Below are 25,844 nucleotides of genomic sequence, written 5' to 3' on the forward strand. Positions count from 1 at the left end.
AGCAACCTAAGTGTCCATTGACAGATGAATGGATAAAGAAGATGTGGCACATATATACTATGGAATATTATTCAGCCATAAAACGAAATGAAATTGAGTTATTTGTAGTGAGGTGGATGGACCTAGAGACTGTCATACAGAGTGAAGTAAGTCAGAAATAGAAAAACAAATACTGTATGCTAACACATATATATGGAGTCTAAAAAAAACCACCAGTGGTTCTGAAGAACCTAGGGGCAGGACAGGAATAAAGACGCAGATGTAGAGAATGGACTTGAGGACACGGGGAAGGCGAAGGGTAAGCTGGGATGAAGTGAGAGTAGCATGGACATATATACACTACCAAATGTAAAATAGATAGCTAGTGGGAAGCATCCGCATAGTACAGGGAGATCAGCTGGGTGCTTTGTGACCACCTAGAGGGGTGGGATAGGGAGGGTAGGAGGGAGAAGCAAGAAGGAGGAGATACGGGGATATGTGTATACGTATTATAGCTGGTTCACTTCGTTATAAAGCAGAAACTAACACACCATTGTAAAGCAATTATACTCCAATAAAGATGTTAAAAAAATAAATTAAAAAAATCATGCCTCATGGAGTGGTTCGTGAGTATTAAATGATGTACAAGTGTAAAACACTTGGCATTAAACAAATTTTACCATCAATTATTACTACTGTTAGATGACACAGTGTTATACATTGCAAAGTGCCAGTCATGGCAATTTAAATATTGACTATTAATATTGTTTTGAAATTCCATAAATGCTAACTTGGAGGTAGTAAATACAACAAGACAAAGAATTTACCTAATGAACAGGTTGGCGTTCTTTGCAGTCAGCATATTTACTTACGTATTCATTATGCTAATAACTTGCTTAAAATTTATTTTCCCTTAAATATGTTAAACACTTTCCCAATTATCTAAATTATGACAAATTGAATAATAGTGGACTGCTCTAATGGCAAGTCACTCCTACACTATTAACATAACTAAAGCGTATTTGGCCAAAACAGTCCAGATTGAAAGTTGTCCAAAGGTGAAATGAGAAAGGATGTACCCCAGTATGGTTTTGGGTGATTTTCATAGTCATTAGACTGGTCAGCAGGTGTGTGCCTAATCCTAAAGAAAATGGATATTTCTAGTGGGAAAACATCCAACTCAGAGAATTCAATTCTCCTGTTATTAAGCTTTCCATAAAATAATTCGAAAATTGCTAAAAGGTATGTAAATTGCATACTTCATACATTCCTATATATTATATAATAAGTGTCTATTGTATACCCATCATTTTTATATTTGCTCAAAGGTTAATACTTGTCCTAATTCTATTCATTCGCAGAGTAATTTTAGAGGCCACCAGCCGGATAAAAATCACACACAAAAAATAATAAACATTCAGCTGTAATTAACATCTTACAAAACTTTCAATTTGGAGTCTATTTGAATGTCACAAAAAGAAGTTATGTGGCATTTTGAAATAATGTACTAGACCGAGATTTAGGAGGTTCCTTTGATATTCAGCTTTGATTACTATTACATTGGTAGGGTACGATGGCATCTCATGGGACCCAAGGGCAAGAATTACAGTTGATTTTTATGAGGATCTGCAAATGGAATTTCTTAATTAGTAGCTCAATTTCTACAGGTTTGATGGTCCCTGTTCTCTCTTTTCTACCCTGATCAGCTATCTTTCAATATGATGGGTTGTAACTAGATTATTTTGAAACAATTGCTACTCCAAAAGGGTATCTTCCTAACTACCTGCAGATTCTTCTAGTTTCAAGAAAGATCTCTCTAAAAACTTACAATGGAGGGAATATCAGGCTAGACAGTAGTCAGCAATCCACCGTGATCTTGGTATGTAAGAAAAAAATCATGTAATTACTTTGACCCTTAGTCTTGTCCTGCCACATTGAAGAGTTACTTATTTCTGAAATCTTTCTCAAATATGCCTCTTCTCTCCATCCCTATAACTGGAGCCTTAGACTTACCTTGCACATTGCAGTTACAGCCTCGTTTCTCTCTGAAGAGCTCACTGCTGGAACGATGTGGTCAACAGACTGGGAGAAGGAAGATTCAAACGAGTTTGCATTTTTTATCTGAATAGTAATCTTATTATGACAGCTTGAATATAGATTTGTAGTGCAGAAAGAAGACAGTAGGTAGTGAGACAGATTGACTTTTCTACCTATAGAAGTCACAGATGTTATGTAAAACCTAAATTGAGCTGTCTAAGGCTTAAGAAGGAGGTCTCCCCTACAGGTATAGATTAGAAATCGTCAGAGTGTAGGTGGTAGTAAGTCCATGGGAGTGAATGAAATACCCAGGGAGAATATTTACTAAAAGGTGAAATCCAAGCAAGTAATTTGATGGCTGTCTTGTACAATGTTCCTCCCCCAAACGGAGTTTGGGACTGTGGTTTCCATGCATTTAATTTATTTTGGGAAGTATTCTCAGGGAGCAGGAGCAAGGCACTGTTAGAGTAGGAGGAAAGGAGGAAAAGCTGACTATAGGTGGTTATCAATCTGTTCACTGCCGTGGGCATCTGGGCCCGGGTTGCTCAGAAGAATGCACCTTAGAGGGGAAGTTTATCTTTCTAGCATCTTTGTTATAATCTGCCTCTAAGGCTTGATTATTTCTCTCTTCACATATCATCTTTGAAGGTCTATCTCTGGATATCTCAATTCTAGCCCAGGGGTGATTGTAACAATTTCAGGGACCATAGGCATCCTTGTGCGAGACTGTGGTAACTCATTTCCTGCTCAGCACCTCAACCAAACTGCTGCAAAGCTCTAAGTGCTGATAGTATTGCTGCTTTGTCCTCCAGAGATAGGCCAGCCATTGGGTACCTGAGTTGGGTTGCCAGATTTAGCAAATTAAAATACAGGTGATATTTGAAACATACTTATACTAAAGAATTACTAGTTGTTTTTCCGAAATTAAATTAACTGGGCATCCTGTGTTTATCTGGCAGTTTTACACCTTAGCAGTAGCTGCTCTTCAAGATTGGCACATACCTTGTTTACCCCTATCTCATCACTGATGGGAAAATAGAGTGGCTGTGTTTTTGGATTGCAGGAGCAGTGCAACCAAACAATGAATATTCTATGTGCTATAGACTGAATATTTGTGTCCCCCAAAATTCATATGTTGAAACGTAATCCGCAGTGTGATGGTATTTGGAAGTGGGGTCTTTGGGAGGTGTAGGTAAGGAAGGTAGAGTCCTAATGAATGGGATTAGACCCAGAGAGCTCTCTCACTCCTTCTGCCCTGTGAGGACACAACAAGAAGACAGCTATCCATGAATCAGTAAGCTTGCCTCATCAGGCACAGAATCTGCCAGCTCCTTGATCTTGGACTTTTCAAAAGCCTCTCAAACTGTGAGAAATAAATTTCTGTCATTTGTAAGCCACCCAATCTGTGATATTTTGTTATAGAAGCCTGAACAGACTAAGACGTCTATGCCTTGGGATGTGAGAAGCATGGCATGGTTTGTTATTCTCTCAGATGAATGTGATTCTCTCCAGGCAGCACAGGCCAGACGAATCTGTGACACTGAGAAATAGTGAGCACTGTGTGGTCTGGTGTGCTTTCTCCCTTAGCTTGAGTTGTATTTTGCTTGGGTTGATGATGTAAGTTACACTGGACATGCCCTCCCCTTTATCAGCCTCATATTCATAATGTAGTGAAATCATATCTTACCAAGGATTAGGTTCAAAAACAGTGCAGCTCCACACCCAATAGGATGGCTACTATTTTTTAAAAAGCAGAAAATAACAAGTGTTGTGAGGATGTGGAGATACTGGAAACCTTGTGCATTGCTGATGGGACTGTGAAATGGTACAGCTGCTGTGGAAAAAAGTATGGACGTTCCTCAAAAAATTAAACAGAACTATCATAAGATCTAACAATTCCATTTCTGGGTATATGCCCCAAAGAATTGAAAGCAGGGACTCAAACAGATATTTGTACACCATTGTTTATAGCAGAATTATTCACAATAGTCAGAAAGATGGAAACAACCCAAATGTTCATTGACAGATGGATAAAATGTGATATATGCATACAATGGAATATTTTTTTTTTAAATAAATCTATTTATTTATTTATTTATTTTTGGCTGTGTTGGGTCTTCATTTCTGTGCAAGGGCTTTCTCCAGTTGTGGCGAGCGGGGGCCACTCTTCATCGCGGTGTGCAAGCCTCTCACTGTCGCAGCCTCTCATTGCGGAGCACGGCTCCAGATGCGCAGGCTCAGTAGTTGTGGCACACGGGCTTAGTTGCTCCGCAGCAATGTGGGATCTTCCCAGACCAGGGCTCAAACCCGTGTCCCCTGCATCGGCAGGCAGACTCTCAACCACTGCGCCACCAGGGAAGCCCCATACAATGGAATATTATTCAGCCTTTAAAAAGGAGTGGAATTCTGTCACATGTTACAACATGGATGATCCTTGAGGACATTATTCTAAGTGAAATAATTCAGACACAAAAGGACAAATACTGTATGAGGCCACTTATATAAGTAAAATAATGAAATTCATAGAGACAAATTAGAATGATGATTGCCAGGGTCTGGGAGTCGGATCTCAGATGGCAAAAGAAGAATGCGGAGTTAGTGTTTAATGTGAACAGAAGTTCACTTTGGAAAGATGAAAACATTCTGGAGATAGATGGTAGTGATGGTTGCACAACCATGTAAAAGTACTTAATGCCACTGAACTGTACACCTAAAAATGAAGGTGGTAAATTTTATGTTATGTATACTTTACCACATAAAAAAGATGGTTCATAAGGTGAGAATTGATCAAAGTCAAATTTTAGAAACTGTTTAAAGCCAGAATGTCTTGAACCACGTGATATTATTTTTTCAACCCTGTAGAAGAGGGGTCCCCAACCCCTGCGCCGTGGACTGGCACTGCTCCTCGGCCTGTTAGGAGCCGGGCCACACGGCAGGAGGTGAGCAGCGGGGAGGCAAGCGAAGCTCGTATCTGCCGCTCCCCATCGCTCGCATTACCGCCTGAACCATCCCCCCTGCACCCCCGCCACAGTCCATGGAAAAATTGTCTTCCACGAAACCGGTCCCTGGTGTCAAAAAGGTTGGGGACCGCTGCTGTAGAAGGTGTCTCACCGGAGACTTCCATTGCAGCTGTTTCTCCTCTAGTGTCAGGCCAGGCTGTTGAGCACAGGTGAAGTAACTGGCCATGTGGTACCAAAAGCATTATCTTCAAACATCAGAATCCCAGGCAGCATGGTGAGATGCTCACACTGTGAGAGACCTACAGGGACTGAGACCCAGTGAGGGAATGAGAGAGCTTTGTCTTTCATCTCATACTCACTCCAGGCAACATTCTTTGAGTATAATTCTGGGCTGAGTGGTTGGAGCATTGAGATGTTTTCTTATTCTCTATTTCCCTTTCTTGGATATGTATAGTTGAATTCATGCAAGTAAAATGAATATTTGGTGCAACTCCACTGGAATAACTATTATTTCTCAACATTTTACTCTGTGCCAGGCATTGTTCTAAGTGCTTTACTTGGAATATTTCATTTACTTTTTACAGTCAAACCATGAGAAAGGTCAATTTGCCGAGCTGCTGCAGCCTCTGTAAGGACACACAGTATTAACCTCATGCCCAACCCCTAACTGTGAAAGATTTGACCACTGACAAGGTTATCTCTGCTGGTAATTGAGCTAGGAGGATTAGAGGTAACCGTTGATGGGAGGGTCTGGCGCAGTAGGGCACGTAGTTTCAGGGCTAGTGGCTGGTAGCCAGGTTGGGTCACTTATAAATAGGGGCTGGTGGGTGAGAGAGAGGAGAACAGAAAGCAGAGATGAGAGAGACCAACATGAGAGATGGAAAGAGATGCATCTGTTACTGAGAATTTTCAAATTTCCATGAAACCTGACAGCACTTACAGCCTTTGTGTTCCAGGTGGTTTCCTTGCATATGTTCCATTTTTCTTTTATTTGTGGTAGCTTGAGAGGGTTTCTTTCTTTCCAGCCTTGATTAGAGCCCAAGCCCATATTATTGGAACTCCAGCTGCATTCATAAATGGTTCATATACATTATGAGGAGAAAGATTGCTTTGTCTGATGGGAATGGCCAAGAGCTAGGGATCAGGGGATGTATTCTAGTTCCAGTACTGCCATTAACTTGTGTGACCTTGGGCAAAGTATTACCCTTTCTAGACCACAGTTTCCTGATCTATAAAATAAGGATAACATTGCTTGCCATGTCAATTTCATAGAAGGAGGATACATGAAAGTCATAAATGTTCAAAGCATTTTAAAAGGTTACAAAGCAATATATAAATGCAAATAAAGATTATTACATTTGGCCAAAATAAAAGTATGTTCATCTTGTAACTTTTTACACTAGTAAAACTTCTGAGAGCTCATCAGACACTTGAATTTGGGTCAAAGTTCTCAAAAATGCTCTGACGGGAATGGAACCAAGAGATCACATGTAGTTTTCTAAATTTTTGTGACCTTGTGCCTTATCTCTCCAACTAGATTTTAAGTTTATGGGTATTTGTTTCTTCCTTAGGACCAAGCACAATGTAGATGCTTGTGAATATGTGATGAGTATCTGACTAAAAGGAAAGATGGATGGATGTTCTAGGAAACTTCACCTTCTATGGAAATCCAGGATGAGTTTTCAGTTCTCTCTAATTACTTCTAAGGAAACAATAGGAAAAAATAGGAAAAAATAGTTTGTGAGTAGGCATACATATAATATGCAGTGCATACACATTTCATAGATGGTTTTATACAGGAGCAATGCACATGAAATCAGTCTCATTGATATTTCCAGCTGGGTGAGAGGCTATTTTAAAGTCAAGGTTCATATATTCACTAGTGTATTTAGAATGCCCTGTATAATATTGCTCACTAGAAAAATTTTCTCATCTTCATGGACAGAATGTGTTCACCGTGTCGAGATTTCAGTATTTGGAAATTTACCAACTTAGTGTTCTATTCGTCAAAGAAACAGAAATCTAATTTTAAAATATCCTAAACCCCCCACATGCCCCTTGATGAAGATGGGTAACCTGTGCAGGTGTGAACTTCCTGTCAGTGGAGGTGTTTGAGCTGTGGCTGAATGACCATCTCTTAGGGGTAGTTTCAGGCCAGTATTTTTGGAGGGAGCAGAAAATGGTCTTGTTTCCTACTGATGGTCCTTTCCAACTTGGATTCTGGAATCAGATCGCATATACTGGAGACTTACTATTGATACATGTCTCTATAATACCTATTGAGAATAATGCCCAAACTTCAAGGAGTTTATATTCTAAGACATATGACATATTCTAAGACATAACTATGGCCACAGACCAAATCTGGCCTATCACCTGATTTTGCAAATACTTTTTTATTAGAATACAGCCATGCCCATTCCTTTATTTATTTTTCTGTGGTTGCTTTTGTACTACAACAGCATTGTCGATTAGTTACTACAGAGACCGTTTGGCCTACAAAGCCTAAAATATTTACTATTTGGCCCTTTACAGAAAAAGTGTACCAGTCTCCATAAGCAGCAGACTGCAGAGTTCAGCACATGCTTCTCAGAGAGTGCATCCTTACCTATTGAGATATATAAGGTATGTTAGAACTTCTGTATGTATTTTATCTTATTTTTAACTTTTGACTTTAATTACTAAGTCTAGGTTCCTCATCCCTAGAGTGAGGATATTAGTAAAACCCACTTCATTGGGTTGTTGTGAGGGTTAAAAGTGATGATGCGTGTGAAACAGTGCACACAACTTGGATCTGAACTCCTAACCAATACACTGTTGCACTAGAACAAAATAGAGGAGAGTGAACTAGATGAGGATTGGGAAAGTAAAGGAAGGCTTGTTGTAAGAGGTGTGACTGGAGTTGTATTTTTAAAGAGAAGATGAGGACTGGAGTGGTCGTGGGGATACTCAGTTACGGGGAGGTTGGCTAAGCTAACCTCGAATCTTCCTAGCAAGACTCCTACCCCCTCTCCCGCACACCTCCGCCATATTTTGAAAGTCCAGAGAGATTTTTTTGCCTGCTAGTTATTCACTTGATCCAGAGAAGTAAGTGCCTCTGTAATTTCAATCTGTGCCTTCTATCACTAAGATAAACTAGTAATGATTTGCCAATAAGATGCAATTACAGTGCCTGCTGAGGTCAATATTCAATCAGTGGTTCCATTCTGAGTGCTGCTTTGATCAGTTGGTCAAAAATTTCCTTTCTTTAGATGCTTTGTAAACCATGATTGATCAAGAGGTTTGGGGGTTTAAGCCTGGGATGTGATTTCATTTTTAATCCAACTTTTGAGCAGCACTTCAAACTGGTCAAATGTGACAGGGTCTCCCTTGGGAAGCTCGAGCCCACCCAGAGACCAGACTTGACACTTCTTTGCATTACTCATAACCATCTCCTCCCCTCCCCCAGATAACAGTCAAACTCTATAAAGTATCATAAATAAAGTAGATCATTCTGAAGGTTTTGTGGGGAGATCAGGAAGTCACATTGCTTACTCCGTACCAAAAACTTAATGCATATTTTTCATTAAACTTTTTTTTCAGTTCTTTCCTAGTGCCTGATTCCCATTTTTCTCCTTTCTCCTCCCTCACATAGCCTCTTAGCCTTTTCTCTATCAACTACAACAACCTAGGTTTTCCCCTCACTTTGGAAATATCACTAAAAATAATGAAGCCCCTCTAGATAACCAAACAAAGCCACTGATTGTTCCTCAAACACACCCCTTGGGAGTACCAGCCTAGATCACCACACCAGGAGATCTTTGGCTGATTTATAGCAATAAAGAGGGACTTGCCTGAGAATAAATCAAAATGAAATTGAGAAATTTCGTCCCAGAGGCCCTGGGATGTTTCATATAACCTGAAACATGTTTCATGTAACCTGAAACATGTTTCATGTAACCCTGAGACTTCTTTTTTCTGGGACTTCTCAGATAAACTAACAGGTATTCCATCTGTCAGTGAGTCAAGCAGTCAGTCATGGAACTGTGTTGAAGGCCATTTCAGAGGAATGGGTTCTGAAACATAAGCCTCAGGAAAAGCTGCTGCAGCCAGTGTCAGACTCTTTCTCCCTCCCACCCCCAACTCTAGAGGCTCTTGCTTAGCTCTTGTAGGAGGCGGGACTTAAATATTGCTTGTTGTTCTCCTTTGGGTGCCCAAGCTATTAATGAATTTTCGTTGTAAAGAAATGGGAATTGCCAAGCGTCCTTTGTGCCTGTGATCTGGTGTTCTTTTGTCAGAAAGCGCTGAGGCCCATTGTTCTAGTCCCTCTTGTGTTCACATTGTATTTCTCATGACAGAGCTTATTTATTGTCTTCCATCCAGATTTTGGACTCTGTGTGTGGGCTTTTTGGAGGTTGCCTTTCAGAAGAGGAGCAGAGCAGAATGGCCCTGCTGACAGTGCACTCGAACGAGGCTGCTAAACGTGACCAGCTCTGTCTCTTCTTAGTCTTCTGTGTTTCGGGTGGATTTTCCAGTGCCCACGCTAATTAAGGATAGAGGAGAGACTGTTCACTGCTTGTATATGAATTTTCTCCCCATGGGAAAAAAAGAGAGCCGGGAGATGGATCACTGGGTGTTTACCTAGCACAGAGATGTAGTCAGCATTCATCTATCTTCCATTCAGTGTCCCTTCAGAGAGACATTAGAGTTGAGCTCCACTCTTCTAACTGCAAGTATCCCCCGTGACAGCTTTGCAAGTGGCCTTAACAGCTTGTCAGGAAACTAATCAATGCAGCTTTTCACAAAGGAATCTACTCGATCAATATCACCAAGCAAACCCAGACCTCACGACAGATCACATAAGCGTTTTCATGATCAATAGAAGTTACACACAAAATAAATTATTGGCGATATTTCAACGAACATAACATAAATGCTTCTTGCAGATAGCTCTTTCTCTGGGAGCCACAGTAATATACCAAAAGTGAGAGAAGAGACAGTGTATATGTTGTTAGACCCTTAAAAATACGGTCTCAACGCGGGACATTAGCTTAGGAGATGTGACTCTGGTTTTGAAGGAAAAATTGGTTTAAATATTTGACATCCTAATTTTTTCCACCAAGTGTATTATAAATTTTTGAAGGGATGGGATTGTTTTGGTATCTCAGTACCATGAGCATGGTCATATAACAGGCATGTCAGTACATTTTTGCTGAGTCAATCGTCTTTCTCTCTACCTATCCAGGACCTAGTGCTAATACCAGGAAGTCATCCCTGTCATTTCTACCTTCTGATTTTTTCCCTAGACTCCTTGGGGAAGTTCCAATTTTAAATGTTGTGAGATTTCCTGACAAACAGTCTAGAAATGTGGACAGGAGATGCTGTAATACCTGGGAAAAAACCTAAGGCACAGCCATACTGCAGTAGTACATCAAGACATTACCCAACTTTTCTCTTCCTGGTGTTTTAAGTCTGTATCACTTACCGCCTTGCAACAAACGGGTCCATAGCTTAGTGGCTTAAAATAACTACTGTTTTATTTACTTATGATTTTGTGGGTCAGCAATTCGGGTTGGGCTCAGCATTGGGCTTTTCCGCTGGTCTTGCCTGGGGTCACTCATGTGTCTTCAGTGATTTGGGAGCTCAACTGGGGCTGAATGGTCCAGGACAGCCTCACACCATGTCAGGCAGTTGGTGCTGGCCGTCAGCTGAGCTTCTCTCTTTAGGAAAGTTTGCCTTGACTTCTTTGCATCATGGTACTGCATTCCAAGAGGATGAAAGTGAAAGCTGCAAGGACTTTTGAGGCCTAGCCTTGGGAGTCACACAATATCACTTCCTTTATATTCTGTTGGTCAAAGGTAAGACTCAGGGTCAGCCCAGATTCAAAAGGAGGGGAAATAGACTCCACATCTTTATGGAAGGAGCAGCAAAGTCATACTGCAAAGGGTCATAGTAAAAGGATGGAAAGGATTACTGAAGCCATTTTCACAAAAAATATCTACCACAATTTCCCTCTATCTGCCCCTGCCCCCCAACCGCCCAAATGCACATCACCTCATTCAAGAGGTTTTCTCTGCTCAAAGGGCTGCAGCAGAGAAGGGATGAAAGAGTGGAAAGCAAGGGAAAAAATGAGTCTTTCTCAGGTTTTCATGTTCTAAAGGACTAGGCACTGGGTAAGGGGGAGGCAAGGCATAGACAAGATGTTGGGAAGAAACATCTTGAGTCAGTTTCTTCAGAGACTGGATAGGATTTCATTGGGCTAGGCTTGGGGGTCAGGGTCAGGGAGGATGTGGAGAGGAGGATTCCGATAACTATGGGAGGGACCTGAAACCGGCTTGCATAGATGGTTATGCCCCAATGTCATGGGAGAAACAAAATAAATCCCACAGTGTCAAGCATGTCTCAGAAGTAACTGGAGAGCCACCCAACCTGAAGGAGCCATGGATCAAAAGGAAAATGGAGATCTGTGTGAAACAATGGCCAAAGATGAGAAGGGAGGTGGTGTCCCAGAAGGTTATCAGCTCCAGCAGAAAACTCAGAGGATCTTGCTATCAATACTGTGAAACTACTTACTTACACCCAATCCCAGAACCTTACCTGGGGGAAGAGGAAGAGCCAAGTTGTTTGAGATTACATTCCTACTACCTTAGTGGGACAGGGACTTGATATTTGCATGTCTTGGTTAATTCATGATCAGATCTCTTGAAGCTGTGCAATTGAAAGGTCTTATCAACATGAGGCCAGTGGAATTCTGGGTAAACAGCACCAGGGAGAGCTCCTTTTTGGGGGTACCTCTTGGTCTACAAGAACTGAGAATGTATGGTATGTTTATTCTATTCCATTTAATTGAAAATGGATGAGATTTTCCCAGAACCCAAACACAAATTTGCCATGTACATGATGATGAGGCATATAGTGTTTATCTTATGACATCTGATCCATCATTCCAGGTTAAAAATGTTTTCTCCATGCCCATGTTCTTACATTGAGTAAATATTTTTGAGCACTTACTATGTGCCAGGTGCTTTGGAAGCCACAAGGAAGAGCAAAAAGACACTTGGTCCTTGCCTTTTTGGAGTTTAGAAGGTTCAAGAAGGGCTCATCAGTGTAACCTTTATAGGTTCCATTATAGGAAAAGACCACGTAGTCCTAAATGCATCTGAACAACTCCTGGGAGGGATGCACCGCAGAGGTATCTGAAGGGAGTTATTAGAACCAACTTGACATTAACCTTCCCTGGGATAAACCAGATCAAACTGGTTCACCTATCTGTAACCCAAAATATTTCCTATCTGTAGCCAAAAAAGAAAACAATTAATTACCACCACTTACCATGGGTCAAACACTGTGCTACAGGATTTACCTATATTATATCCCTTAATCTCCTCAACACATCTGACTGTCCAGTGTCTCCCAATTCTGTGCCCCATCTTCGTGGGTCCACTTGGAAATTACCCAGTGTAGTGAACATTATCTCCCTTTCATCTTAAACAAACAACATTTTGACAGTTCTGTTAGCTTTCATTCAAAACCTTATTATCTCCTAGGAGTGATAAGAGCTGATCTGGTAAACTAAGGCAATGTGACAATGGGTAATTATGATCCAATGATGAAAACAATTAGGCTTCTATACTTTGTAGGAATTAAGCCATGCATACCATTAAAAATAACCCAAGAACAGAAGCAGGAATACCAACAGAGCTTTGGGAATTCAGTATTGATTCATCAGTATATTTTTGATGATCCGTGTTTAACCCCACTCCAAGCATAATGAAAACTTATTTATAAGTTTCCTTCCTTTTCTAACTTTCAGAGAACCTGGCAGCCAGCTGAAGAGAAAGAATGCACTGATGTTTGTGAATGAGCACACAGCCCTCTCTCACTGATCATTTCTACTCTGAGTGTCCTTTGAGAGAAATACATATATAATTCTAGGGGCAAAAATCTTCTCTCTGACAATGAACAATCTGTAGTTATATCCTGGAAAAGCCCAGTCAGACTCAAAGATTGGTTAGATGTCAGATAAGAGCTTGGAGGGCAACTTGGAATTACTTGGGGATATAAAATAACCCTTAGGTTTCAACCAAAACAAAACAGACAATAAAAAAAAATTTTTTTAAGCCCATTAATCTGTTTGCTTGTCATCAGAAAAGCACCCTTTGAAAGTTTACAATATTTTGATTTTTCAAATAATGAACCAAGACGAGAAGTCCTCAAAAGTTCTGGTTTAAAGATTTTCCTGCCATTAACCTGGGGGTAGGCACCTTCAGGGAATGCTCTTTGCTACTGAAGTTCTTTTGGCTTTTATTTCTGTTGGCATTGAATAGCTAAAAGCAGTCAAGGGCTAACTCTGGGGTTGACAATGAGAAAGCAATGCTCTCATGAGGTGTTAGTTTCTCCTGAAATATTCTTAAATACTTTAAAAGGTCTCAGCAACTGACTACTTGTAGGACGTTAAGTACCTTGAAAAATTGATAAGCAAAAAATTGATATGATGAGCTCCTACCTGCATATCGTATGGAGTGATCTGTTCCAAAATCAGTCAAGCCTGGGTCTGTTGATTGGGTGAGTGGCCAGAATCAATGCTATTGCTGAGTCCCAGCTGGCACAAGGCTCTGGAGTGACACATGCGGGGGTTCTAATCCCAACTGCATCTCTTTCCAGCTGCTTGTCCTGGGACAGATCACATACCCTGTCTGATCTAGAGTTCTTGTCTGAAAAAATGAGAACGATAATGGTTCTTACCTAACCGGTTTGTTGTGGGGATAAAAATGACTTCTATGGCACTTAGCACTGTGTTGTACACACGGAAAGTGCCTAATAAATGATATATGTTACAATGAAACCCTGTGAGCTGCTGGGTTCCATTAAGCTGAGGCTGTGTCTATACAATCAGGGATTTTTATCCCTGTGGGGGAGGGGTTATGTGGATAGAAGCTCAGCAGGGGAGGTGAATGAACTTGGATGGGAAAAAATAACATCTCTGCGAACTTCTACCTGAAATCTTCAATCATGAATGTGCATAACAAACCACAATAATATTAATGGCACCTGTAATTTTGTCACCAACAGAAATCCCTTGTATTTTCATATTATATTACAGTTGTCACAGGGATCTTGAAATAGTGTTTATGCACAACAGTGCTTCAAAATTATAGTAGTTATTAGATCTGCCAGTAGATCTTGTTTGTTAATGTCATTGGCCCACATGTTATGAGTGGGCAGGCTCACTCTGGTAAGAGGGGGAAAGGAAATGCAATCTTCCTCTTGCACATCCTGTCTGCACAAAGCAAGAACAGCTGGGAAGAGCCGGCTTCTGAGTCAGGACTGGCCTCCCTATCTCTCTTTTTGTTTCCTTCCTCTATCTCTGACTACAGGCCACCTCAGTTTCAAGGAGAAAACATGAAGCAAGAGCTCTCATTTAGTTTTCTGTCTTGAGCAACATTGCCCCATCTCGCTTTGAACTCTACATGGAAGAGTTGAAGCAGAGCCTATAATTCCAACTAGCTACGGTTCCTTGTATTTAGAGTGCTTTGGTTGGAACTCCATAGGGCAAGAGGAGTGGAGTGTCTTATCTAGGTCTCAAACTTCTACAGCGCCCCATCAATATCCCTGTTAGATAATCCCTCTAGTAAGATATTAACATTTAATGAGCACTTACTATGTCCCAAGGACTGCACTAAGTTCTTCACATATATTATCTCATTTAATTCTCATAATCATCTGAGATATGGCTATCAATACGCTGATTGTACAGATGACAGAATTAGGGTTTATACAGCTTCAGTAGCTTGCTCAAGATTACCCAGCAAGTACGTGGGAAAGTGGGATTCAAACACAGGCTCCTCTGTCTCTGAGTTTTGTGTTGTTTCTACTACTTCCCTCAAAGCCAAGTAGAAAAAGCAGATTTTACTTTCCTGTTTGGTTTCTTAATAAGCTATCTGATACTTTTGTCATAAAATATCATGGGGAAGAAAACTCCCCCAGCTGTACAAAAATGACATGGAAACTTTTTTTCTAGATGTTTTTCCTTGGGCAAGGGCAAGGCAGTTCTTTTTTTGAAGCAAATTCTTTCTTTGCTTCAATGATGAAATACTTGGAATTGTTTGAAAAATGCCTGCTCTCTCAGACGGGGTTAAACTTTTTTCTTGCTGGTGAATGAATGTCAGAATAAGTCCTTTGCTGAAAACCATTCCTGGACACTATAAACTATTTGCTGAAACTCTGCTTTTGGCTCCTCTTTTATTAGGACCCATTTTAGTAAGTGACCCCATCCTTCATCCAGTTGGATAAGCCAGCAATCTGGGGGCCTCCCCGTCTCTCAACACCCATAGTCAGTCATTACCAACGTCTCATCAATTTTAACCTTCTAAAGAGATCTCAGCTATATACACTACTTCCCATCTCTGTCACCACCACCACCCTAGCAAAACTATGATGATCTCTTGCCCGGACTATGCAACAGACTCACAACTGGTCTGCCATTTCTACTCCTCTATGATTTGGCTTCTTTCCCATCTTTTCTCCATGTAAAGTCAGTTTTGTTTGTTTGTTTCAGATCCTTCAGTGATTTCCCTTTGCTCTTAGGATGACATCAAATCTCCTTAACATGAGTTACAAAACTCTTAACTATCTGACCCCTAGATAGCTCTCCGTCTTGCCTCACACGATGCTTTCCCTTACTCTCTCATTGTCAGTTACACTGACCTTCTTTATCAGTCAGGATATGATAGGTTAAGCTGCTGCAACAAACAACCCCTAAATCTCAGCATCTTAAAAGTGCAAAGGCTAATTTATTTTTCATACTATGCATTCAACATGTATCAGCAATGGTGGGGTTGTGGGCGCATGGGTGGTGGTGCACTGATTGGGAAAAGAAGGCATGGCAAATTACATACCGGCCCTTGAGGCTTCCACCCAGGAATGACACACACGTGTATGCTTACATTCCATTGGCAAGAGCAAGTCATGTGTCCACGCCTACCTTCAGAGAGGCAGGGAAGCCCAATCCCAGCATGTTCCCAGGATGACAACCCAAATCAGCATCAGGGCATTCAACTTGCTTCCTTCCTCCACAGACCTTTGAACGTACTTGTCCCTCTGCCTGGAACACCTTTTCATCCATTTTTTGGAGTAATTCCTGTTTATCCTTCAGCTCTAAGTTCAAACTTTGGAAAACCTTCCCTGGCTGGGTCAAATACTATTCTCCACCCACCCACCCCACTGAGTCTAGATGCCTGTTACCCATTTCCCAGAGGCACAGTATGCCCCGTGGGCAGGGAAATACGCCAACCACCACCTCCATAATTCTGTCTACTGGAATCCAGGTCCTTAGAATGCAATCCCAATTTCCTCATCTCCCTGAGAAGAAGGAAGGTGTTCCTCATCCCTCTGTATCCACTGGGGATTTGTTCCAGGACCCCCGCAGATATTAAATCCACAGTTGCTCAAATCCCTTATGTGCAATGACATAGTATTTGCATATAGCCTGTACGCATCCTCTTGTATACTTTAAATCATCTCTAGATTACTTACAATACCTAATACAATGTAAGTGCTTTGTAATTAGTTGTAAATACAATGTAAATGCTATATAAATAGTTGCTGGGTGTGGGCAAATTCAAGTTTTGCTTTTTGGAACTTTCTGGAATTTTTTTGGAATATTTTTATCTGCAGTTGGTTGAATCCTAGGATGTGGAACCTGCAGATATGGAGGACCAGCTGTGTAATAGGTTTTGGCCAAGCAGAAATGCTCTGGACAAAGGGCTGGATCAGGTGGATGTGGTGTGTGGAAGGAGAATACCTTTGAGCATGAGATTTACTCATTTTCTCTCCAAGGAGGAAAGGGCACTGATAGGTAGTTCATTAGAGGCCCTTTGAGCCCTGAGAATTACACAGATGAGGGAGAATTGTGCCTTGTGGTAACTGAGCATCCTTTGCCCAAATGGGAAGTGACTGAACCAGAGCTTGGTAAGATGAGTGAAAAGCGGAAGCGGGTCCTGAGGCCTCTTGGAGATCCAGCTAGAACAGGGAAGTCGTAGGGAGGCTAGGCTCCCTCTCTTAAGCCTCATTCTCTTGATGTTATCCTTCCAAAGTGCCCTTTGTTCCTTCAATTTTCTATCTTTGTAAGAATACAGGCTTCTCTGACCCCCCACCCAGCCTGGAAATCCAATGCAGATGGGTCATTTCTGCAGGAATAAGGACAAGAGGGAGTGAGAGAAGGGATGTGTGGTTTGGGCTGGAGAGTAGTCTCCAACTCATACTGCATCCCCCAGCCCTCATTCACCAGCAAGAAAAAAGACCCATAGGTTAGAGAGGGTGAGGCAGCATCTATATCCTGGTTGCTGGATCATTAATAGATGTGGTGCCTCTTCTGAAGCAAAATATTGCAGGCTTTGTTGCAGTTAACCTCGTACCTGATCTGGAATCCGGGGCCATTGTCTCTGGACATAACACTCTAGGACATGTATTCTGTTTTCATCTTCATTGCTCTCTGCCTAGTATTTATCAACTTAGCATCCATCCTCCCATCCTCCCCTTCCATATTCATTCCTTTAATCAATTAACACTTGTTTTATGCATGTGTGTCAGATACTGTGCTCTATGTTTTAGGGGACACAGAGAGAAGTGACTCATCCACATGGATTCAGGGTCTGTCTGCATAGTGATTGTGAAAGGTCTGTGTAAGAGCTTATTCTTCCCTCATGGAGAAGGCATTAAATTATTCTTATTCTGTCACCCATACTGCCAAGCTTGATGACTGAGTCTGAGCTGCCTTATAATCAGCCTAACCTGGAAGGAAGGGCACAGTGACCCTAGGAAAATCACCCACCTCCCTCTCCTACCCCTATCCCAGCAGAGGAATGCCCCTTTCCCAGAATGCCTCTGGGCCTCATTTCTGCTTTGCTGTGCCCAAGTTTTAGCTGAAGACATTCCCCTCTGGAAAGAGCTGGGCCTCTTGTTTCAGGAAATTATAGCAGAATAGGAGAATAGAGAGATATCAGCTCCCTATGAGGGCAGGGGTTGAGTGATCAGTTTCTATGACTCAAGCAACTTCAGCTAGGACATGGTTAAATGGAACCACATACAACATGTTCTTTCTTTGTTGTGATTGGACAATGCCAATTGGAAGTATAATCTTTCAGTTAGGTCATCCAGAATCTGGCACAGAACTGGGAGAACAACATGCTTTGAGACTGCAAAATGATTTCGTAGCCATCCTAGGAAGAGTTTCCCTATAGGCCTGTGAGATAGGCAGGGCAAGAGGCCATCATCTTATTTTGCAGATGAGAAACCAACACTTGAGGAAGAAGAATATCTGAATACTTCCTGTGAGTCTGGTCCTATGCTAAACACTTCCCATGCACCAGCCTCACTGGACACCTAAAACAGCCTCAAACTGCTAGTTTAAAGGTAAGTAAAATAAGGCCCAGAGAGAATAAGCCATTTTCCCCAAGTCACAGGTAAGAGAATGGTACAGCCAAGTGTCAAACCCAAGACTTCTAGACCTCAGGTTTATACTCTTAAAGACCCTGAGCTATATATTATCTTATGGGCACACAGCCACCAGTGGTGGGCCTGGGAGGGGAGCCCAGGTGCTTGACACCCAGTCTAGTATTTTTCCAATGCTTCAGTTTTCCAGTATGGTCTCCACCCACTTGAATTCCAACTTAGCAGATTGGAATCTAGAGAAGATGTGCTGGCTACTGCTCCAAGGGGGCTGTGTGGTTGGCATGGACTCCCGGTCACCCCTTGTCACCCTAGACGGAACTGTTGCTGGCAAAAGCCTTAAATCCATGGGGTAAGAGCTTCATAATTCATTTGAATGCCTTGAATGCCCTGAGCTCATCTAGATTGGAATACCTGGAATAAGGAGATTCATTTGGCAAAGGTAACACTTAAAAGCGTAGGTTCATCCATAACCAGAGAGAGTTAGCTAGTAGAGACTGGTGGGTTCCTTTCCTGCATACTGGACAGGAAGAGCCACAAATACTGAGGACTTGCAAAGTAGATAGGTAGGTATTCTTATCTCCACCTAAAAGTTAAAGAAACCGAGATTCAGAGAGGGCAACTAGTATGCCGCAGGTCACACAGCTGATAAGGCCAGCTGAGCTTTGAACTCCGATCTGTGTGGCTCCCAGGATCCAGTCCCCATTAGGCACCCTCAGCCAGACTGCTTGCCAGAGTCAGAACAGGAACCTCGAAATGGGGGTCACAATAGTGAGCAAGCAGGAAGAGAGGAAAGGCAGGGCAGACGTGGGATGGAATTCAGGCCAACTCTAGGTAGTCAGTGCCTACCAGGGTCTCTGATTTTTTTTCACCTTAACCCAGGAATACAAAGTAATACCTGGGAGAGAGGCACAGTCTTCTCTCTGGCAGGACAGGCCAATATATAGAGTTCCGTCTTTGTCAGTGAGACATTTCACATTCCACTTCTTTCTTGAAATTTACAGGTTGAAAATTTACACTTTCTTGAAATTTGCCCTACATACGGATTTAAACAGATACAAACATTTACATATTTATAAAATTTTTTACTGGTGCCGTGTGGAATCTCCAATTCTGTCTGCTGATTGCCAGAGTGCCTCCTGTCTACTAGAGGATCAATAATAATAACGATGAAAGGCCTAAAAACGCATAAGCATTTTCTGTTCCCAGCTTCTATTTTACGAATAAAACATTGATGCTCTTTTTAAGTTGGCCATCACTCATCTGGTAGATTTTGCAGACAATAACAGTTCATTAGTAATATCTAGTGGGGAAGATGTATGATGCTGTAAATATTTAAAATCAAATTTGAAAAAGAAGACAGAGATGAATGCATGGGATGGGGTGGGGGGATGAGCATGGTGCTCAGGGCTATGGTTTTCACAGGAACTTCCACTCTGGCCCTGCCATTGTTTTCCCTTCCAAGACCTATGAAAGGGGACTTAGCCACGGGCTGCACCCAGCAGGGTCCAAAATGGCAGACATCAAATTTAATGGGTGATTGAGCCTTTGGTCCTTCTAAAAGTCTCCCCCTAGACAAGGATTTAGGTACAAGTTACATTTTGGGAGGATGATTCCAGGAAGAATCATGGTGAGAGAGTGAGGACACATGACAGGGAAGGGGAAAAGGCCAATCAAAATCATGTTAAAAGGGGAGTTTTCTGTGGATCAATAGGCTCAATCCCACTGGGGAACCTCTGAGAAACCTCTTTGAGGGGACCCTCAGGGGCCAGGAAGCTGAGTGCATCCTCCACCAGCTCTTTCTCCTCATTGATTAGAGTGTTGTTCCCAAGAAGGCCCTTTGGGATCTGTAGGTGGCAGGTGTGTTTGGAAACTGTCTGTGTGTCAGCTCCCGGGTAGGTCCCTGGGAATGGGCAGGACCCTGACAGCTCAGCTGCGATGGCTGGGGGTAGAGCCCAGTGTTTGCTGAGGTAGAAGGGACAGCTAATAAAGAGAGTCCAGCTAGGGAAACTGAGGCCCAGAAAGAACAACCGGAGTGAACACAAGCCACAGTGGCACCCCGTGATGGAACTCAGCCAGAGAAGAAATGATCATTGGAGAAGCTGCCCATGGCTGTTGGGAGGCAGCCCAGAAAAGCCCTTGGCAATGCCACTTTTTCTATCCCATTGCTCTCAGGCACATTTGGAGGGATCTGACCCTTGCTGGGACTGACTGGCCAATGCCCTCCCTTTGAGCCATCCCTCTCAGATCTGTCCCTTCCATTCTGCCTTTTAAAAATTCCCCCGAATGTGTTTTATTTCTTTGAATCCCTGTTTTCTACCAAAAGAACTAATCTGTACTCCAATGTTAATAACTGAGATTGAATTTTAAAAATGTCTGTTTTTCAGTGAGGGATTCCTTGAGTTAAAATGTTTTAGCCAAAGTATTTCTAAGCTCTCCTGCAGCTCTGATTCATATGCATTGATAAAATTGTGACATGTCAGATCAGGGAGGACCTCAGGCCCATCTAATTCAATGTCCTCAATTCACAGAGTTCCAAACCAGGGCTCAGAGATGGGAAGAGACTTCCTTGAGGTCATGACTGTATGACATTGTGACAGGCTGGTAAAAGCAGTATGTCATATATCCTTCAAAGATCTCAGAGCTGGGATAGAACCTGGGAGAAATCAGCTGTGATCTGGGGAACACAGGAGGTGGGGGAAAGCTGACAGAACAGGGTCTGAGTGCACATTTTCAGCACATCGGCCTTTTCAGGAATGTGTTTAGGATCCAGTGTAAAACTTTTACCAGACCCTCTGGAAAGGGTAGAAAAAAGTTATTTAACTTTTATTATATTTAATATATAACATTATATATATATATAATATATATAATAACTGGGAAAGTTATTTAACTTCTGCACATGTACTTGTGTTAATTCAGCCTAAAGTCATAGTTTTGTGTTTGTTTTTAGCAATATCATAGTAACACATTTTACCTTAAACTCAATGGGAAACTTTCGGCTTTTTCTGTTTGTTTTGCTGTCAATTACTAACCACCCCTCCTCCATTCTGTACTTGGGTAATCTGTATCTGGGCTCTGAGAACAAGAGTTTCATTTTTGGCAAGCCTAACCACCTGTGTTATTTGCTGGCTGGATTATTGTATAATAACATATTTACTATGTGTAGATGTTGTAATGATGATTGAGGAATAGGCTTTGTTATGACATTATATAATCAATCTGTGAAATAAACAGGCTTAGTAGAAGAGTTACTTTAGCCGAAGAGAGTTCTCCTGAACACACTATTTTTATTGTAATAGAGGATTCTGCATAGACAGGTGATGGGGGTGGAGTGAATGAGAACCAGTATTTCTACTGTCTTGATGGAAATCAGGTAGCCATGTGCTTGGTTAAAAGGTCTCAATGGAGGGCTTCATACCAGGTAAGTGACTGTTGAGCAGAGGTCCAAAAATATGACATGGGGAATTCTAGACCCAGAGATACTCCACGGAGAGAGGGTTCAGGTGGAGAACCTGAAATGCTACATGTTAACTTAGAGAGGAAGTTAACAGGATAACCCTTGGAGGGTATAAGCATATTAAAGGTATTGAGAAATCTTGCAATGGAGAAACACGAATAACTTCAGTTAATCATGGTTTCCCAAGCCTTATTTGACCACCAAAACCTTTTCTTTTACAAAAAACTGCAACTACATTTAGTAAAGCCTGCTTTATACAGACCATGTCTCTCTGCTTCAGTTTTCTCATGCGAAGTTTATCAGCTTCTGAATTTGCTCTTTACAGGAGGCTCTACTTGGAGGTCATATTTAAACTTGCAAATATTTACTAACCTTGCAAATATTTAATATTACTAACCTGGCCCATTTCAAGTCATGGGTTGTAAGAATTGAGACCAACCCAGTGAAATGCCAAATAAAGGATATCTTTTCTTGAGATTCCAGCACCTGTTTCCTATGTAGAAACAAAGCATTTGCCCAAGGATTTTATTATTGGATTAATAAGAAAAGGAAAGTGGACCTTGTTTTTCTTCTTCCAAGTGGAGATTTTTCTGTTATTATTGACTCTGGATGACAGCCCCAAGTATTTGCTGAGCTCAGTCTATGCACTCAGGATTATTCTAGGACTTGTAATGGATATGGAAGCAAAATGATAAACCGTTATTATTTCCAAGGCACTTAACAGTCCAACAAAACAATACCGATGAAGGAAAGGGTAAATGCCCCAAACGATGTTGCTCAGAATACGGCACTTGCAGGAATTAAGCAAAAGAAGAAATCAGTGGGTTGGAGTAGATGTAGGGAAGATTTCATGGAGTTAGTGGGACTTAAATATGGCTGGGAAGACTGGGAAGAATTTTTAAAAGATAAGAAGATAAATGGAATTCCAGGCAATAAAACAATCAACTCTTGACAAGAGGCCTCTGGGAAAATTCCTTTTCCTAGGGCCTGGGCTACTCCGGGAAAATGTCACTGTGTAATGAGAGTGTCTTTGTTCATTGAAAGTAGTTGAGACCTATAAGCTTTAAATATAAAGCTGGTTGATGCAACCGGATTATATGTCAGGAGTTTCAATTTAGATAGCAACATGTAAATTCAGTATTTACTGTTTGAAAATTAAGAAGGTAATTGGCTTTTATTCTTCCGTATTTTTTACAAGGACTGGTGAGTTACTTGAATAGGGACAGCCCAGTCCCGGAATGTGTAACTATTTTTAACAGTAGTCAGGACAACACTCCGCTTACTTAATTTAACAATCTGATAGCCTGCTCTCTGGGGCAGTAGGACAACAGGGCAGGGGGTCATTCCTAGTTGCCAAGATTTTATGGTAGATGTGCTTTTCCTCCCCCTGCCTAAACAGAAAAGCAGGCCCCAGTCTCCTTGGGACCCTGTGGGCTATTGGGCCGTCCCTGTTCCAATTTCTTTATAATCAACATGAGCAGCTTCTTGTTTAGAGTGCTGGAGAACTATAAGATGAACTTTCCTCTGATCAGGGACATGCCCCTCCTTCCACACTAGAGACTGGGAAGCTAGCAGATGGTTATTGGGCGGGTGTGGGGGGGTGTGATAATTCTTTTTTTTAATTTATTTTTTGAATTTTTATACAATTTTTAAAGGTTACACTCCATTTATAGTTATTACAATATATTGGCTATATCCCAGTGTTGTACAATGCATCCTTATAGCCTGTCTTACACCCAATAATTTGTACTACCCACTCCCCCATCTCTATATTGCCCTCCACCACTGGTAGCCACGAGTTTGTTCTCTACATTTATGAGTCTGCTTCTTTTTATTATGTTCACTAGATTGCTGTATTTTTTAGACTCCACGTATAAGTGATATCATACAGTATTTGTCTTTCTCTGTCTGACTTATTTCACTTAGCATAATGTCCTCCAAATGGCAAATGGCAAAATTTCATTCTTTTTTATGGCTGAGTAGTATCACATTGTGTATGTATGTGTGTGTGTGTGTATATATATACATACATATATGTATACACACATACGCACACATATACATATGTCACATCTTCTTTATCCATTCATCTGTTGATGGACACTTAGGTTGCTTCTGTATCTGGGTGCTTGGCAGTTGTAAATAATGCTGCTATGAACATTGGGGTGCATGTATCTTTTCAAATTAGTGTTTTTGTTTTTTTCAGATATATACCCAGGAGTGGAATTGTTGGGTCATATGGTAGCTCTATTTTTAGTTTTTTGAGAAACTTCCATACCCTTTTCCACAGTAGCTGCACCAATTTACATTCCCACCAACAGTGTAGGAGGGTTCCCTTTTCTCCACATACTTGCCAACATTTGTTATTTGTGGTCTTTTTAATGATAGCCATTCTGACAGGTGTAAGGTGATATCTCATTGTGGTTTTGATTTGCATTTCCCTGGTGATTAGTGATGTTGATCATCTTTTCATGTGCCTGTTGGCCATCCGCATTTCCTTTTGGGAAAAATGTCTACTCAGTTCTTCTGCTCAGCTTTTAATTGGGTTGTTTGTTTTTTTGATGTTGAGTTTTATGAGCTATTTATATATGTTGGATAGTAATCCTTTATCAGTCATATCATTTGGAAATTTTTCTCCCACTTAGTTTCTTTTCATTTTGTTGATGGTTTCCTTTGCTGTGCTACCTAAGGAGGCAAAAGACCTGTACTCAGAAAACTATAAGATGCTGATGAAAGAAATTGAGAATGACACAAATAGATGGAGAGATATACCATGTTCTTAGATTGGAAGACTCAATATTGTCAAAATGACCATACTACCCAAGGCAATCTACAGATTCAATGAAATCCCTATCAAAATACCAATGGCATTTTTCACAGCACTAGAAAAAATAATTTTAAAATTTGTATGGAAATACAAAAGACCCCGAATAGCCAAAACAATGTTGAGAAAGAAGAACAGAGTGGAAGGAATCATGCTCCCTGACTTCAGACTATATGATAAAGCTACAGTAATCAAAACAGTATGGTACTGGCACAAAAACAGACACATAGATCAATGGAACAGGATAGAGAGCCCAGAAAGAAACCCACACACTTATGGTCAATTAATCTACGACTAAAGAAGCAAGAATATACAATGGAGAAAAGACAGTCTCTTCAATAAGTGGTGCTGGAAAAACCAGACTGCTACATGTAAAAGAATGAAATTAGAACATTCTCTAGCACCATATACAAAAATAAACTCAAAATGGATTAAAGACCTAAATGTAAGACCAAATACTATAAAACTCCTAAAGGAAAACATAGGCAGAACACTCTGACATAAATCACAGCAATATTTTTTTTTGGATCCCTCTCCTAAAGTAAAGGAAATAAAAGCAAAAATAAACACATGGGACCTAATTAAACTTAAAAGCAGATGGTTTTAAAGCGTGTTCACATTTCACCTATATTTCTGTTTGCTTGTGTCTAGGTAAAATCCTGCTCATTTAAAAAGAAAAAAATTCTGCTTCTCAACTTCACCCCTGAAACTAGAAGGTTAAGGTTAGTGTTAGAGAAAGAAATGAATTATCTCCAAGTCCCCATTCACTAGGTGTCTTCCCTCCATCCTTTCTTCTCTGCTCCTTGGACCAAAATTTGACAAGAGAAAATGTGCAAACCAAGATTGGTAGGTATAATCAAAGACTGATCCATGGCCCAGTGAATCACTGTTGCATGGATGAGCTCTCCAGAATGCCAAGAATCACCTGCCAGTTTGTAGTCACCGTCCACCCACACTGGACCATCTACACTTGAGATTATTTTCAGCATAGTCAGAAGAGTGGAATGAGGACCAGAAATAAGGTATACAAAACCACCGACACAATGCCTAGAATACAGTTGGAGTTCATTAAATGATTCATCTTCTTCTTGCTATTATTATTATTAGAATCCTGGAAATTGTGTTGACCCACCTGAGAACAGTGCTGGCTCCAGAA

The sequence above is a fragment of the Eubalaena glacialis genome, chromosome 18 (assembly GCF_028564815.1).
Source record: "Eubalaena glacialis isolate mEubGla1 chromosome 18, mEubGla1.1.hap2.+ XY, whole genome shotgun sequence".
NCBI lineage: Eukaryota > Metazoa > Chordata > Mammalia > Artiodactyla > Balaenidae > Eubalaena > Eubalaena glacialis.